This window comes from Schistocerca americana, chromosome 2, assembly GCF_021461395.2.
Source record: "Schistocerca americana isolate TAMUIC-IGC-003095 chromosome 2, iqSchAmer2.1, whole genome shotgun sequence".
Lineage (NCBI taxonomy): Eukaryota > Metazoa > Arthropoda > Insecta > Orthoptera > Acrididae > Schistocerca > Schistocerca americana.
Window position 1 is genome coordinate 424,825,924 of NC_060120.1, and position 15,812 is coordinate 424,841,735.

A 15,812-nucleotide genomic window follows, 5' to 3' on the forward strand; every position below is an offset into this window, starting at 1 on the left:
ATCGCTTGCTACAGTTTGACAGTAACAAATTTCCTAATTGATGTTCCGTGCAGACTTGTGCCCGCTCTACTGAAGTGTTCGTTTCCGCAGGCCCAACATGCAGGAGTGGCAGCAGATGAAACGCCAATTCAATGAGTCGCGGATGACGATAGCGTCTCTGACGGCAGAGGGCGAGCGCCTGCGCAGGAGGCTTGAGTACCTGAAGAGCAGAATCCTGCCCTGCAGGGACAGGTCCTCCTACCGGTAGCACAGGTATGCTTACCACAGAAACACGTGATTTAGGTTCATAAAAATTAATTTTTGAAAGACATTTCGTCCGCTTGGGACCTTCTTCACATAGGCTGAAAAGATTTTTTTGAAAACAAAGTTTTTGGGCATTTTATTTTAATTTTATTTAACATCGTGATCTGCCTACAACGCCAACCTTCTCTGTTACTATGAGATTTAATGTATTGCATTTTCTTGTTTCGTTTCTATCCGAATGGGCTGTGGCTGGACTCTAAGAACTCGCTAGTCTTGTGCTCAGTTGTTAGACATGTATTTACTCATTGCAAGTTTGATTTCGCAGTTCCTGAAATCAGCACTTTTGTATTTACTCTTTCTGCTATGTTACGAGTGTTATGCAGCTCGATTTCAGAACCATTTCCTGTTTAGATTTAGTCACTATGAGTCTTATTGCTTGTTGAAAAATGGATATTTCCAACAAAAAAATCTCATTTCACAGTCAGTTGACTCCAGTGTTAGCAATCTATTCTAAACTTTTCTTACTAAGAAAGGTTGAATTTTTCAAAACTTCTTCCTTCCTCTTTTACCCCTACAACTGCATTATAACAAGCTGGACATGTTCTGTTAATGTTTTCTGAAAACTGATTTGATAGCCCTCCAGACCTGAGCAGCGTAAAAATCACATGCATTCGAATTAAACTTTCAACACATTGACTTGTAATTGTGTATAATATACGTTGTTTGTAAGTATGCAGACATTAAAAACAGGAATTTATTTTTCTGTACTCTTATTGAACTTTGGAAATTCCCGAGTTATCGATGGATATCTCCTCCATCGTCGTCAGTAGTAAAACCACTGACTGTCGGGGCTAGCGCGGATTTCCGCTCACAACGGCACCGTTGCAGCCTCCTGAACCAATCAGAGGGGGCCGAAACGACACGCGCGTGGAAAGGGAGTTCGGCAGCTCATAGCAGCTCCTGCCGGTCGCGGGAGCGAGGGGTGCCAGGTAGCGTGAGAGGCCGGCGCCTCGTTTGCAAATGCCGCCCCGCCTCCCTATAAGTGTCAAGCATCCGCCGTTGCTTCCTTTGGATATCCCAAGCCTGCCCCCCACGCGTTACCAAGTATGTTCAAATTGATGCCGATAATTTTAATTTCAGCCGCCTGCCTTTATAACGAAATCCCAGTACCTTCAAGCATGAGCCAAGGCTCTCCTGTTTTCAAACAGTAGTCTGTGCCCATTTTGCAGGCAATACTCGGCTATAGCCGACTTCTCAAGCTGGCGTTGTTTAGTATGTCGCTTCTACTCGGTTTAAAACTCTGAAACTGTGCAAACTGTCTGACATACGCAGATGCCGCCGCATTCGCAAGCGGCACCGTACACACCGGGCACACGAAGGGCTATGTCGTCTTTGACTGGGTGAAGCATATGTCGTATCTTGGGAGCTAGCCGGAACACTGGTCTCAGTCTATGTCCCTTCAGCACAGTCCTAACTTGCTGTTCGTTGTCCAACAGTATGGCAGGTAAGCAGCAGGCATGTCTCTTCTGCCTGTTCACAACGCGTCCTTTTTCGGTGGCACCTGAAATCGTACGAAATGTCTCTCTTGCTATAACCATTTCCTCTAGAAACGTGTGTCAAGCGCTGCAATTCAGACTGTAGCTGCTAACCGTCAGAAATACCTTTTGCCCTGCGTACTAACGTGTTGAGGACCGTTCTCTTGTGTACAGAATGGTGAAAACTATCGGCATTCAGGTATCGATAAGTCTGCGTCAGTTTTCTGTGCAATGTATGACCAAACCGGCCTCCTGACTTCGTCTCAGCTAAACCTTCCAACAACGGTAGCTCTCCATCAAGATCTAAAGAATTTTAATCGAAGTGAATCGGCTTGTAAACAGAGAAGACTTTACTTAGACATACAGCCACGAAAGACTTTAAGAAAGATACATATTTTCCGAACATAGTTACCTTTGTTTTCACCATTACAAAAACAAATGGTGTAGGTATTCTGAGAAAAAGACGGCGTGTTCTTCCATTCGTCACTAGCTGTCGGGGCCAACGAGACATACTGACCTTGCAACGAACTTGTGACGTCACACTAGTCGGCTCGAGGCCCACGAGAAAGACAGGCGGCAGCGCGTACGTCACGGAGGTAGGCCGAGCTCGCTCAATTCAGCAGACAAACTGCATATCTACACCTGTTAACTCTTAACTCGGTGTGTATGTACGAACGAGAATTGCATCTTCTACTGGAATTCACTACTATGGTGTAGCACTGCTCTTGGGGGAGGGGGGGGGGGGGGGCGAAAAGAAACATACGTTGAGCATTAAATACCTGGTGGATTATTTTGAACAAGAGCAGCGGATTGAGTTATTTCAGATCGTTCAGAAGAAACATTATCATTTCTGTGCATTTTTATAGTCGCGATGTACTCATACCCGGAACAACACTAAGGGACCAGAAGATTTATAGACTTTTAAAGAAATGCTACACTACACAATTTAAAAAAAGTAGCTGATTCAAAAATAATAGGAAAATGATAATGTTCCTTTTGCCTTCTGCTGCGTTCGGCCCATCAGCGTGATCGTAATTTCTGGTGATAAACTAACACAAAATATTTAACATTCAAGTAAATGAGGAGATGGAAATAATCAAGGTTAATTTACTAAAAGAAGCACACTTATCTTTAACCCACGTTTTTTAATGCTACGTACCTTTCCATATTAAATTACAGTAGATGACCATTGTGGTTAAATACTTTATGCATAACAGTCAAAATGTCCTCTTGATGCTGTCTGTTCGTATTCAGTTACAAGAAAGTACATGTTTCCTGATTGGAAACAATAACAATTTGCATATTTACTGAATATTTTCACATAAAACATAAAATACGATGCGGAACGCAGCAAGTCCGCGTCCGCCCTTCATGGAATACGAAAAGTAAAAGGTGAGCCACCCAATGCCTCATTTTTCTTGAAACAACAAATTCTTTTTTGTACCATTAATCGATACATGTACATAGAGATTTACAGGCACCGCGCAAGAACGACAAAGATAAAGAATAATAGATTCTGTCGCTGCTATGCGATGGTTCATTTCTTTTACTTTACAATTGTTCGATAACTCTAGGCCATCAGGGGTGTACTATTGAGCGTATATTAATGTTTGTTAGGCGAAAATTACTAATATTACAATGGTACCTTACTGTTATTAGTTCTACAATGATAGGAAGTGCATAGGCCTACAAATAATTTGTTACGGCTGTGCTAGGTTACAATAAAATTAAAATCATGCCACAATGATTATCAGTTGCATAAGGCACCATTTCTTGTATGAAATGAGGCCTGTTACGCAGAAGAGAACTGATTTTAAATTTTGTTATACGAATAGTAATCAGTAAGACATTATAATACCAGATTCCGGAAGAAGGTGCAATACTCGGTAGTGCGTAAACACCTAGCTGCGAGTTAACAAGTTTAGAAATGCATTTTGTTTGCTCGGTTAAGCGAGCGAGCGAGCTCAAGCCTACCTTCGTGACGTACGCGCCACAGCCTGTCTTTCTCGTGGGCCTCGAGTCAGCTTCTCAACCACACTTCGCCGACTCTCGGCTCCATGCGGCGCCAACGGGATATCAACATGTAATTGGAAAGCTACCCGCTAAAGGTCTCAAACATCTTGTGTGTTGCTGAGATCTTACGAGCATTTGATCGAGCAGTCAAGAATTATTAAACCCGTTTGTAACATTACTCGCTCCCCTCCGGAGACGACTGCTGGCACTCGTTAAGACCTGCGATGTCACGTGCTTAACGTTAACCAGTCTGCACAGATTCAAAGCATTGCCTAGCTCTTCGTTGTATGTAGTCCTTCACTCAGCTAGACAAGACAGACGCCTTTCTCGCCGGCTTCGCTGACTGCCGGCTTAGGTTGTCGCTCTGACCGGCTCTGTTGTAGCCTGCTCCCAGCGCAGTGCATGTAGCAGTGTTCCTTCCATCATCATGCATGAACATGCGACACAAACAAGACACACTTTTGCAGTCTGATACCCGAGCACAAATCTATGGGACCCTAAAAACAATATATCGGTAGGACTGGGAGGAATTGCGTGGAAGACTAGGCCAATTCACGCACACGTTGTACTTACTGTATATTACACAATCATTTTCCAAGAATATCACAGTACCTTAATATTTGTATTTTTCACACTCACAGTGCATTAAGAATTCTTTCCTAAACCCAGAAATTATTGTGGACACAATATTCTTAAAAACAAAGCATGTTGACCTACTGACTAAGAAAGTAATTTTACCAAAATTATTATTTTTTAAACAAAATTAGAAAATAATTATTAAAAGGAGAATTTACTACATCTGAAAAGTTCTAAAATATTTTAGATCAAGGATGGGTCTTGACATGACTGTGCATCTCAAACATGGACTTAAAATTAACCAGTCCTGACAGATTCAAAGCACTGCCCAGGACTTCGTTGTATGTAGTCCATCACTCAGCAAGACAAGACAGACTGACGCTAGATGGAATCTGCTAAATAACTCGTGTTAATATCACACAATAATTGTATTAACCCTCATAGGAAGCAACGAGCGATGTATGCAGCTAACGTGCCATATGAATTTTTGACTTATCATTTAAACCCATTTAAGGTAATAATTCTCTAAATAAAATTTTCAGTAACAATACAGACACTACCAATGGCCAAATAACCAGCTCGCTACACACAGTCAGTGCCACCCAAAGCTTACGTTTCAATTAAGTGAGGTATTTATTAGCTAAAATCAAATGACAAACTAGCAGCAGACTTAGAAAGTACAAAATTGTACAGCCATGGTGCCTGAGTCAGTTGGAGCCCATGGTACGTCCCATAGTTAACTCCAAATAACAAGCTGCGAGTCTAAATGATACAATAATATAGGTTATTGACCAAGGCATGAATATAACTTCAGTCAACATCGGTTACTGGAAGTGCACTTCCATCACAGTTCATATCAAGAAAGAGAGCAGAACAACATCACAATACATCACCTTATAATTCACTGCTTCTGAATACATTCCTTAAATAACTGCCATATTTCATACTGTCCACTATTGTGCTCTCACACATAATATCCAACACAGTGACAGACAACTTCAAGCCAAACTATCCACAGTATCGCCCAATGTCGAGACCCTCTCCACTCACACTCTAATAGCCTTCACGCACATATACCAATATACAGGCTCAGCTTATCTACCATTCCCAGCTGAGGGCGTGATACGGACTTACTTTAGGCAGCTGATTCAGAATGTCTAATCACATTGTACAGAGTTTTAAGATTCTTTACGACAGAGCATATGCAGTGCGCCAGAAGGACATGCCGCTAAGTGCAGGACATTGTTAGAAGTAAAGGAGGAAATATAGGGTTATTCTAAATGATGGACTCATTTTCAAAACTTCGTATTTATTCAAGTACAAATCCAAAGTTAACAAACCTTATATCAATGAAAAGAGGAAGTTTCGAATTTTTTCATAATGTTTGATATCGATTTCATAAACTTAATAATTTGTAATTAATGAGTTTTTAATAATTATTGTATAATTAGAAATGTGACAACTGTTAAAAATTTTCAGTGTGGCCATCGTTGGCTGCACGGTAAACATTGACACGGTATCGTCCTACACACACGAAAGCGTATCTGCTGTTACTGAGTGCACAGCAGCAGTGATCGGGTTTCTTAGATCGTCTAGAGTGGTTGGTAGAGCCGGGACGTAAACAGATTGCTTCACATAACCCCATAAGAAATGTGTGTGAGATCAGGAGATCTTGGTGGCCAGAATTGCAGAGGCAGGTCCTCAAGTCCCATGCGACCGATCAGGCACTGAGGAAGGGAGTCATTTGAAAAGCCTCATACATCACACTGTCAATGTGGGGGAGCTCCATCCTGTTGGAAAATGAAGTCCTGGGAATCTTCCACAGCTTGAAGGAACAGCCATTACTCCAACATGTCCAAGTACGTGTTTCCCGTTACACTTCTTTCCGCAAAGAAAAGTGGTCCATAAATCTTTATATAGGGTATGGCACAGAACACTTTGATCTTTGGTCACACTCTTTCGTGTTGCAATGGTGAATGTGGATCTCCCAAACCCCATATACACACATTGTGTCTGTTGACTTTTCCACTAAGGTGGAAAGTCGCTTAGGCGCTAAAAATTACATGCTATAATAAGGCGTCATCTTCCATCTTTTTAGCACATAACCACAAAATGCGAGACGCTTCTCTTTGTCATTGGTGTTGAGAGCGTGCACAAGTTATAAAGGGTAGGGCTTGTATATTGGTAGACTTACTAGGACTGCACACAAAACTTCCTTGAATTCGTCAGACATCATCCTCTGACACACCTCGTCAGCGATGCTTTCTCCTATGCAGAGACCCCAGTCAGATTAAATTGCTTAAACGAATGGCTAATGCTTTTGCGAGTTGGTGGTTGAATACCGAATTTGGTTCGATATGCCCGCTGCACCACAATTTGCGACTCACTTTTCGCGAACTCAAGAACGCAAGAACCCTGTGTTCAACAGTCACCACCTGACTTGCAACTGACAGTGAAACACAATGACGGCCCTAATGCTGTGCATACTCTACCGGCCACTTTTGCTATCATCATCGCCCGCCCGCCAGAAACCTTGAAACTTCCTCTTTTCATTGGTATGAAACTTGTTCATTTTGGATTTGTACATGAATACATACGAATTTTTGAAAATGGATCCATCATTTAGAATAGTGCTGTATAAAACTAGAACTATATGCAGACATACTCTCATTACTATACACGTTATGGGAAATCTTACGCTACTTCAGTCACTACAGACAGAAAAATATTCCCCCCCCCCCCACGGCCTCCCTTTTCCTCTCCCCTCCTTCTCCCAGAGCGGATTTTCCTCCTTCCCCCCTGAGTCTCTGCTCCCCATCTTCGACTGTTTCCCTCCCACATCTTTTTTCCAACCAACCCCCGCTTTTGGCGCCCCCCCCCACCCGTCTCCCCCCTCCCCCCTCTAGCACCACCCTTCTCCCCTTCCTTCCCTTCTCCCTCGTCTCCATCCCCCTGGCAGATCCTTTCAGTTTGTTCATCGTCGTTGTGCTTCATCAGTGTTGTGTTTGCTGCTGTTCTCCCGTGACGTCAAGAACTGTGATTTCAATCGTGTGCTGGACTTGTACATTGTGTCACTGTCAGTGATTGTTCTATCCTACATCACCCAATCTCTACTTTTATGATCCGGCCGTTCTTCGCCGTGTGTTTCTTTCAATCGTCACTGTGTGTGGTTTTTTGTGTACAGTTTTTAGATTTTTATCACCATTTTAGTCACTCCCATTCTGTTCCATTATGTTTCCCCTTTTATATGTCTGTTTCGCCGTATTTCCTTCTTTGTGTTGTTTGAAACGTCTCCATGGTCTGTACTTACTGTCTGTCTCTCGGCTGAAGAGCGGCCCTACGCTGCTGCCAGCCTGCTCCATATAGGGCTTTGAAATACTATAAAGAAAAAAAGAAAAATATTTGCCTTATGGGAAACAGTCCTTAGAGGTTTGATGTTCAGACTGTGCATTGCAGGATTTTTCGTCGTTAATTTTGTTGGTGTCATAACTTGTCGTTTGGCGCCAGTACTGGTCTGGCGACATAGGTTTGAAACATAAGGATCAGTGTGCATTGCAGTTCCAGACAATGGACAAGATGAGCAGAGCTTTACTCGTAAAGCAGTTTTATCAAATCAACAGAAACACTGTTGCTGCTCTTCGCTAGCGACGATACATTAAAGGAATTTGAAGAAGTCCTCTTTCCGCACCGGCGTTGAAGAACATGATTTTGAAGTTCGAATTTACCAGCAGTTTGGGAATTGCTTCTGGCAGAGGCCGACGGACAATTGCGCCACAAATTGCTAAAGGAGTCACTATTGCCATGGCTGAGAATGCTGGACTGAAAGTGCGACCTTCAACCATTGCACGTCCCATGTACACTAGCTGAACAGACCATAGTCCACCAGTGTTTCAGGCAGCAGTAGACCACACTATTGAGTGATTCCAGGCTGTCTTGGATGCAGATGGTAATCACATTCAGCAAAGTTTGTAACCAGAACCATATATATGGCATGCAATTAAAAATATTTTCCTCCCATTTGAACTTTAAAATTTGTTTGTTTTAGTAGTTTATTTGTTATTTCTCTTCTGCATGTCTTTACAAATGCTACCACGAAATTTCATTGTTCTACGATCACTCGTTATTTGTGGGGCCCCTCTCAAGTAGCGGAAGTTTAGTTACAATCGCCGTGTAAAATGATACACACAATAATATCTGAATCGGACATTTACAGTACAACCAAAAAAGTGCAGAGAGAATCAGAAACTACCTCACATTCCTGAGGCCTGCTTATACCTTAGCTTAATTTGCTTGTGAACCTGTTTAACTTACAGAAGATGAACCCTCTTCCGCTACCTCGAAGTTGGGTCCCACACCAATAGCGTAGCTGGTGTTTACCTTTCTGTGCATGACTTATAAATCTTGCACATTTACATACCCTGGGTCCTTTGGACTCGTTATGTCTAGTACAACTAATTTAAATGAAGACAATACCGTGTAGATATTACCATGCATGAATAGTTTTTTTAAGGTTTATCAGTAGCTTATATAGTTTTTTAATAGTTTTATTAAGTTAAAAAGAGTATATTCTTAATCCTGAATAATTTAATTTGAGTAAATTATATAATGAAAACGGAAACATTATCCTCGAGAATGGTTTACCCAAAGAGTACACACATTACTGATTATGGTAGTGACAAAGAACGAATAATGAAACAAAAATCCACCACATTAATTTTTATAATTATTGCACACCGTACTGACGTGGCCCTGTAACATGTATTTTCTTGTCTTACATCACAATGTCTTTGTTTTTCCGTTCTTTGAAGCAGGACACAATGAGGAACACCTTTCCTTCTGATGAGTGACAGTGCTGCTTCTACTGCTGTTCTGTGTTTGAGGAGTAATAATACAGGCTGTCCCACAATAATGTATATACTCCTTGAAACCGAATATCTCTTTTATTAAAGGCGACAGAAGTACAGTACAATATTTGGATGTAGCTTAAGGTTCAACTAAATGTAGTAAATCTTCAAAATGGCCTCCTTCCGCCGCAATACACAGTCGACGAGAACTTCACAACAGAGTGACATGCCAACTGTATTGTTCCTAGTGTAAGAGCATCACAGGCTTGCTTAATTCGCTCTTTAAAATCACCCTGTGTCCGAGGTCTCACAGTGTAAATTGTTTTCTGGAGAGTACCCCACAGACAGAAGCCTAGAGGAGTTAAGTCTTGAGGCTCAACTGGAAACTCCACACTCTCTTTTTGTCCTATCCTTCTGGCAGGGAATGTAGGACTCGAAAGTGCCCTCACATCAGTTTGAAAGTCAGGTGGCGTCCCATCGTGTTGAAAGTAATAATATTCAGTCTCAAAAACGTCGTTAAGGCCAGATGTTATCACATGCAACATTTCTAAGAGCCACTTGTGACAGTGCTTTCAAAGAAGTACGGCTCTCTTAACCCTCCAAACGACAGAAGTAGTAAGTGGGTCGCTTGAGCGCACTTGCAGATAATTTAATAGGTATTTTATATTCTTATAAACGACTAGGCTGTGCACATTAGCCACCTACTGCCTAACATCTTTATAAACGAATGCAAACCAACACAACGACCAAAATAAAAATTTTCAAAAGTTTTCAACCATATATAAAATTCTGCAGCCCCAAAAAGCTAGAAAACGAACTCTGAATTATGAAATTCGTTATCATTATTTTTGATTCTCTTCATTCTTTTATAATTTAGTTTAATGTCACAATCTTTAAAAAACTGGAAGCCGAGTCATCTGTCATTTTATTGACCATTCTGGCAAAATAATTTTAAATTTGCTATCGAACTCGAGAGAAAATTTATCCCCGTACCTAGTTTTTAAATGTTCGCAATAAGTTATGTAATACCATTCACTTGCCACAAGCTCACAAATCTTTTTAAACATATTAGAATTGCTTGCATTATCGAGCTTCTTCAGTAGAGTGTCCATTTACATAGAACAAAATTTTAATAATCTTTTAAATTTTTTATCTTTATAAATATGACTAATGTGTGGGATGAATTTCAGTTTGAAATTTTTGACGTCAAACCATGAAAGATTAAAGTTGAATGTAACATATGCTTTCAGTATTTTAAGCCATCTTTAATTACAGAATATTTGAGAAAGAGGAACCTTGAGCTTAATTTACCGATAAGTGATTTACCAAACAAATTACAAAATGACATTGAAGCCTATTCATCATTTTTGAAATTCTGTTACTCCATAACTAGAAGGTTAGATCCTTTGGAATATAACCAAAGGCAACTATTCTATTTATATAAGCAATATGGTTAGAATTTTTACTTTGCTTTATACGATCAATATCCATAAGGCACTGTATCAAAATTTCCTAGAACAACTCCTTTATCATACTGAAATGAAAATTCTTTCTTAACCTATCTGTTGATCAGGTTTTAGTATCTACATCTCTGGTTATCTGACTGTATTCCAACTGTATCTTTCTTTTACTTCACCTTCTATTAGCCTTATCATCGATTCACCATTCAACTTTGGAATATTTCTGTAATTTAGAGTGAAGGCCTTTAACTTCACTTGTGCCTTTCTATCATTTTTCTTATAATAATAACTTTTTGGGTCTGTTTAAGCCCAATCTGTAATCAGTTATTTCCTTCAACTGTCCATTCACTCAATGTATAGCCGGTTTCTACAGTATTTTTACCATCATCAATATATACTACAGAATCGGTATCAAAATATATGACAGATTCTCCTAGTTTATCTAACATATCACATAATCTGAGTCTTGAATTTGATGTAGTAAATGCAGCTATGAAGATATTCATAGGCACATTGTTTTCCACATAATAATCCCTGAAATTGTAACTCATCTGATCCATCTGCCCTGCAATAAAAGTTACATCTAAATTATCTAATCAGTCATCCAGCACTGTCTCATAAAAGTGCTGTAAATTGGTTACATATTCTGTTTGACTCATATTTTGCCTTTTCGCGAATTTCCCCCATGATGAATTAAGACATGTCTTAGCAAAAGCTCGTTTTCCTGCATTTTTCCTTATTCTATCATGATCTAAGTAATTACCCATCTTCTCTTTAACTGTGTTGATATACTCTTCATCACTTTCAAAATTGTTCACTGGTCTGCAATTTAATCTTCAAAAAATCTTTCACATAATTTATAACAGCATATTGCTTTTATTTGTAAAATCGCAAACTTCATACACATTTAAAGTTTCATATCCTTTTTCTAAAGCTTTCTTCACTTCATCAGTCGTCCAAGTTCCAATAAAACTTCTTTCTTCGTAAGTGTGCCTGCATTTGCTTATCTGTTCTTCTGTACATTTGACACAGAAAGGAAACAACAGTTTTTTCATTTTTATTGATTTGCATACCTACAGGCCAAACAGCATGATACAATCCTCTAGGAGACAATACTTTACGTTATACTAAGCCATTTAAATTTTTAGAATAATATCTTGCTCTTATATTTTTCTTAGATTTTTTCAGAGTAAAAGTCATGAAATTGCACAGTAGGATAAAGACTACATATATCCATATTTTATTTTTGAGTTACACGATCTGCTTCAGCTCTCAATTTTATTGCATTTGTTTGACTACCATAAAATGCGTCTCTTGGGTTCAACAGTTCAACAATTTCAGGCAACTGCTTTAATCTCTTAAGCTTTTTTAGTGTACTACGTTCAGCCACTCACAGTTGCACCTTATCTAACAGATTGTATTCAGCTTTTCGTATTTCTGCACTTCTTCTCAAAGTCTTCTGATAAAGATCATCCTCCGTCTCCTCATTCTTATTGTTAATCGTTTCACATTAGAAACATTTTTTACATCGGTGCTAATAACAGCCATTGTATTATTTATCAAATCCATCTACATTAGCACCATCTATTCCTACTTCGCCGCCATTAAGAACATGAAAGATGTTGTTACTGCTTAACCAAGCTATGGATTCTTTACTATAATTTTCTTTCTGTTCATTATCCAATACAGCGATTGAATTTTCAGATAAATATTTAGATCTGTAAATAGCCATGCATACTCCAGCGATGGTTAAATAACAGAACGGATCAATGTTAGCTATATACAGAAATTGTTTTCTTAATTTCAAATAACCCCTTCTTAATATATCTACATCAGAATTACAGTAATCCTTAATTCCTTTCTTCATGTTGAACACATAATTTTCTTTAACTCTTGAGTTATGCCATTTGAGAAATGCTTCTCTATCTTTTGGCTTGATAGTGTCAACACAGTAATATTCAGTATCAGGAATCGGTCCTACATAGTTTTCATTTTCTGGCGTATTTAATAAATGGGGGAAGTAGCCTTTCTTCAATTTCTTCAGATCAAAAGTTCTTCAAAAACTACTAAGTAGACCTTGTACAAAGTTACTGCTATCTATAATTTTTATGCCCAGCTGTTTGATCTCCAGTAACTTCAGTTTAGTTCCTGTGTAGACGGTATATGGCCTTATTGTACTTTCAACACAGTACTTCAAAATGAATTGGGAATCGTAATCTTTCGCGCAGTGAGCTATGAGTGTGTGATAACTGTTCTTTTCAGGTATCATTCACTTAAGAGATTCATCATTTGTCTTAAATTTATAAATGGTATCACCTTCAAAATTGTGAACAACTATAAGATTTGGAAAATGTATGCCTGTTTCTTGAGTTGCTTCATAATCAAACCACATGTATCTTTCAGTATAGGTACAATTTCGTTTCTTTGGAAAGCCTTTTTTACAACATTTAAACACTTTACCACCAACTATTTTGTGACATTCGAAGCACTGGCAAATATGAAAATCTTACAATTCTCCATTTGGGCAACCTTGCACTATAAATTCATCACCAAATCTTCCTTCACAGATACCAACTTTTTGCAATACAGGTTGCATATAACCAGTTTCCACTACTTGCTTACAATTTCTGCAAAGTTCAAAGCCACATTTATGTTCTTTAGATCTTAAACAAATCTTTTTCCATCCTTAACACATGTAAGCTGTATCACAAACTTCTTGCCGACTGTTCAAGCATCCTTCATTACAACAGTATCTACTGCATTTCTCACAATAAATATTATTTTCTTCACTTTCGTATTCTGTACTTTTGCATAATATGCTCACTTTTGTCTCTATTTTACATCTGTGAGCATCCTTGTTGTTATATGGCTTGTTACATTTATTACAAAAGTATACTGATCCCGAGAAAGCAGTCATACTGTTAATTACATCGAAATGGTTCTGATCTTTGTACAGATATATCTTAATTTCTTTCTCAGCGCCACTGTAGATAACTGCATTGAAATTTTCAGCAAGTATGGCATTTATTTGGATATCCAACAATTCTTCAACATTTTTAATGTCATCTAAACTAAATCCTTCTTCGTTGTATTCACCCAACTGATTACATAATATATCAGTTAATTCTTATAACAATTTGTATTTGTCTCCTTCTCTGATTTTCTTAATCTCCTTTGTAGTTAGTCCTCTTCCCAAAATACTACTTGTTTGCTATGTAAAAACCCCAATTACAGCTCTAGGACAGCACAGATTATTGTCATTTTTAAATCTTCTGATGCACCTCTTCATCTTTTGTCTTCAGCCGGATTTATTATTTTTTTACTCACACTACCTCTAGAAATTGGTAACATCTGAAGATTAAGTGATGTTTCGGCTATATAAACACTCTAATTAGATGTTAAGATATCTCTTATTTTATTGCAAAAAAACTTTAACAGACTCTTGAGTATTATTTGATGCTTTATATCCTGTGGAAATTGGATAAGACATTTTTGGGTTATTGACTATTATATTCAGCTTATCTGCTTTCCTGAAATTAGACCTCTTTTTAGCTACATCTACCATAGAGTAGAGTGCTTTCATTATGAAATCTGTTTTCTCACTAACAGTATCGAGTCAGGCAAAGTTAGCATTGTTATAGACCAATTTTATAGTCAACAGACTATACTTTAAATTTGTCATTAAATTTCGATCTAATTTCTTTAATCTCAAATAAATGCTTTTTAGATGGCTCTTCTTCCTTTTCTAGCTCAAATATTTTGCTGCTAAATGGGTAAATTATATCTTACCTCACTATTTGTTCTCTCTCAGTAGGTGCAAATTATTCCTCTTGCAATAATCACGTAGTTGAGCAACTGTAAATTCTCAACGGATGCATCTATTTCATTATCTTTTATTAGAGAAAAATATTCATTAGCTTTTGCGTCGACTGAAAAATCTCTCAGTGGTGCATCCATTTTACTATCCTGTATTACAGAAAAATATTCATTAGCTTTTGCAGCGACAGTGAAATCTCCCAGCGATGCATCCATTTTTTATCTTTTATTAGAGGATAATTTTCATGAGCATTTGTAAAAATGGGTGGTGGTAAATTATTTGAAACAATTAAATCAGTTTTTCTAAGTCTGTTGTGTACTCATAAATTATTCCTTCTGCAATTATTAAAGAATAAAAAACATTAACTTTGCAAGAAATGAGAATTTTCATTTCCATTTATTTTTATATGACTGTTGGTACATGTTTTTTGAAATCGCTTTTAACTACTTCTCTTCCACACTTACACATTATTTTTCTTTATTGCCTATTTTCTAGCTGACAACTCTTGCATCTACTTGCGAACTTGTCCTTAGATGTATGACTTAAGTAAAAACAGCCAAGATTTTTAATTTCTTCAGAGCTAATACATTTTTTATAATGTTGTTCTCTATTTAACTCTTCTTGTTGTTTGTAAAAACGAAGAAAATCATTCATTTCCTTAAACATTGCCAAAGGACTTTTGTAATTAGTTATAAGCTGTTTAAAACGTCCTTTCTTATTATTAAATGCATTTCTATAAAGTTTTCTACTATACACTTTACAAATATTTGACTGCTCATCCTTTACATATTTATTTGAACAAAAGTTATCAATTGCCTTCACCAATTCGCATTTTTTACACTTCTTGTACACTTCCTCTTATTGAGATAAGATTTTCATTAATTATTACAGTTTTTCCTTAATAAATGAATCCTCTTTCATGCTGTGGGCTTGATAGCTGTATAGATAAAGTATTTACAATCTTATTTTTTCTTCTGTCGCTAGTATTTGTGCTGTGTGTGTTTTATTTCATTTATGAGTTTTTAGAACAATATTTCACGAAAAGGAAATGGTTGTCTATAATGACACACACTTAAGAAAATTGCTGACGCCTGAATAATTATCAGGCCATGATGGCAGCAGCTGCTGAAAAGAAACACTTTAATTTACTTGTGTATTTTCATTGTATGTAAATGGAGGCATTTAATGCAGTTGCCGCATGTTCAGAATCGACCATGTTGAACATTTTAGAATTTATTCAAGAAACGAAGGAAGAATTAAATTTAGGAATATGATTCAAAGACATTTGGGTTCTTTTGTTTAAGAACAAGGATGTTTTGATCTC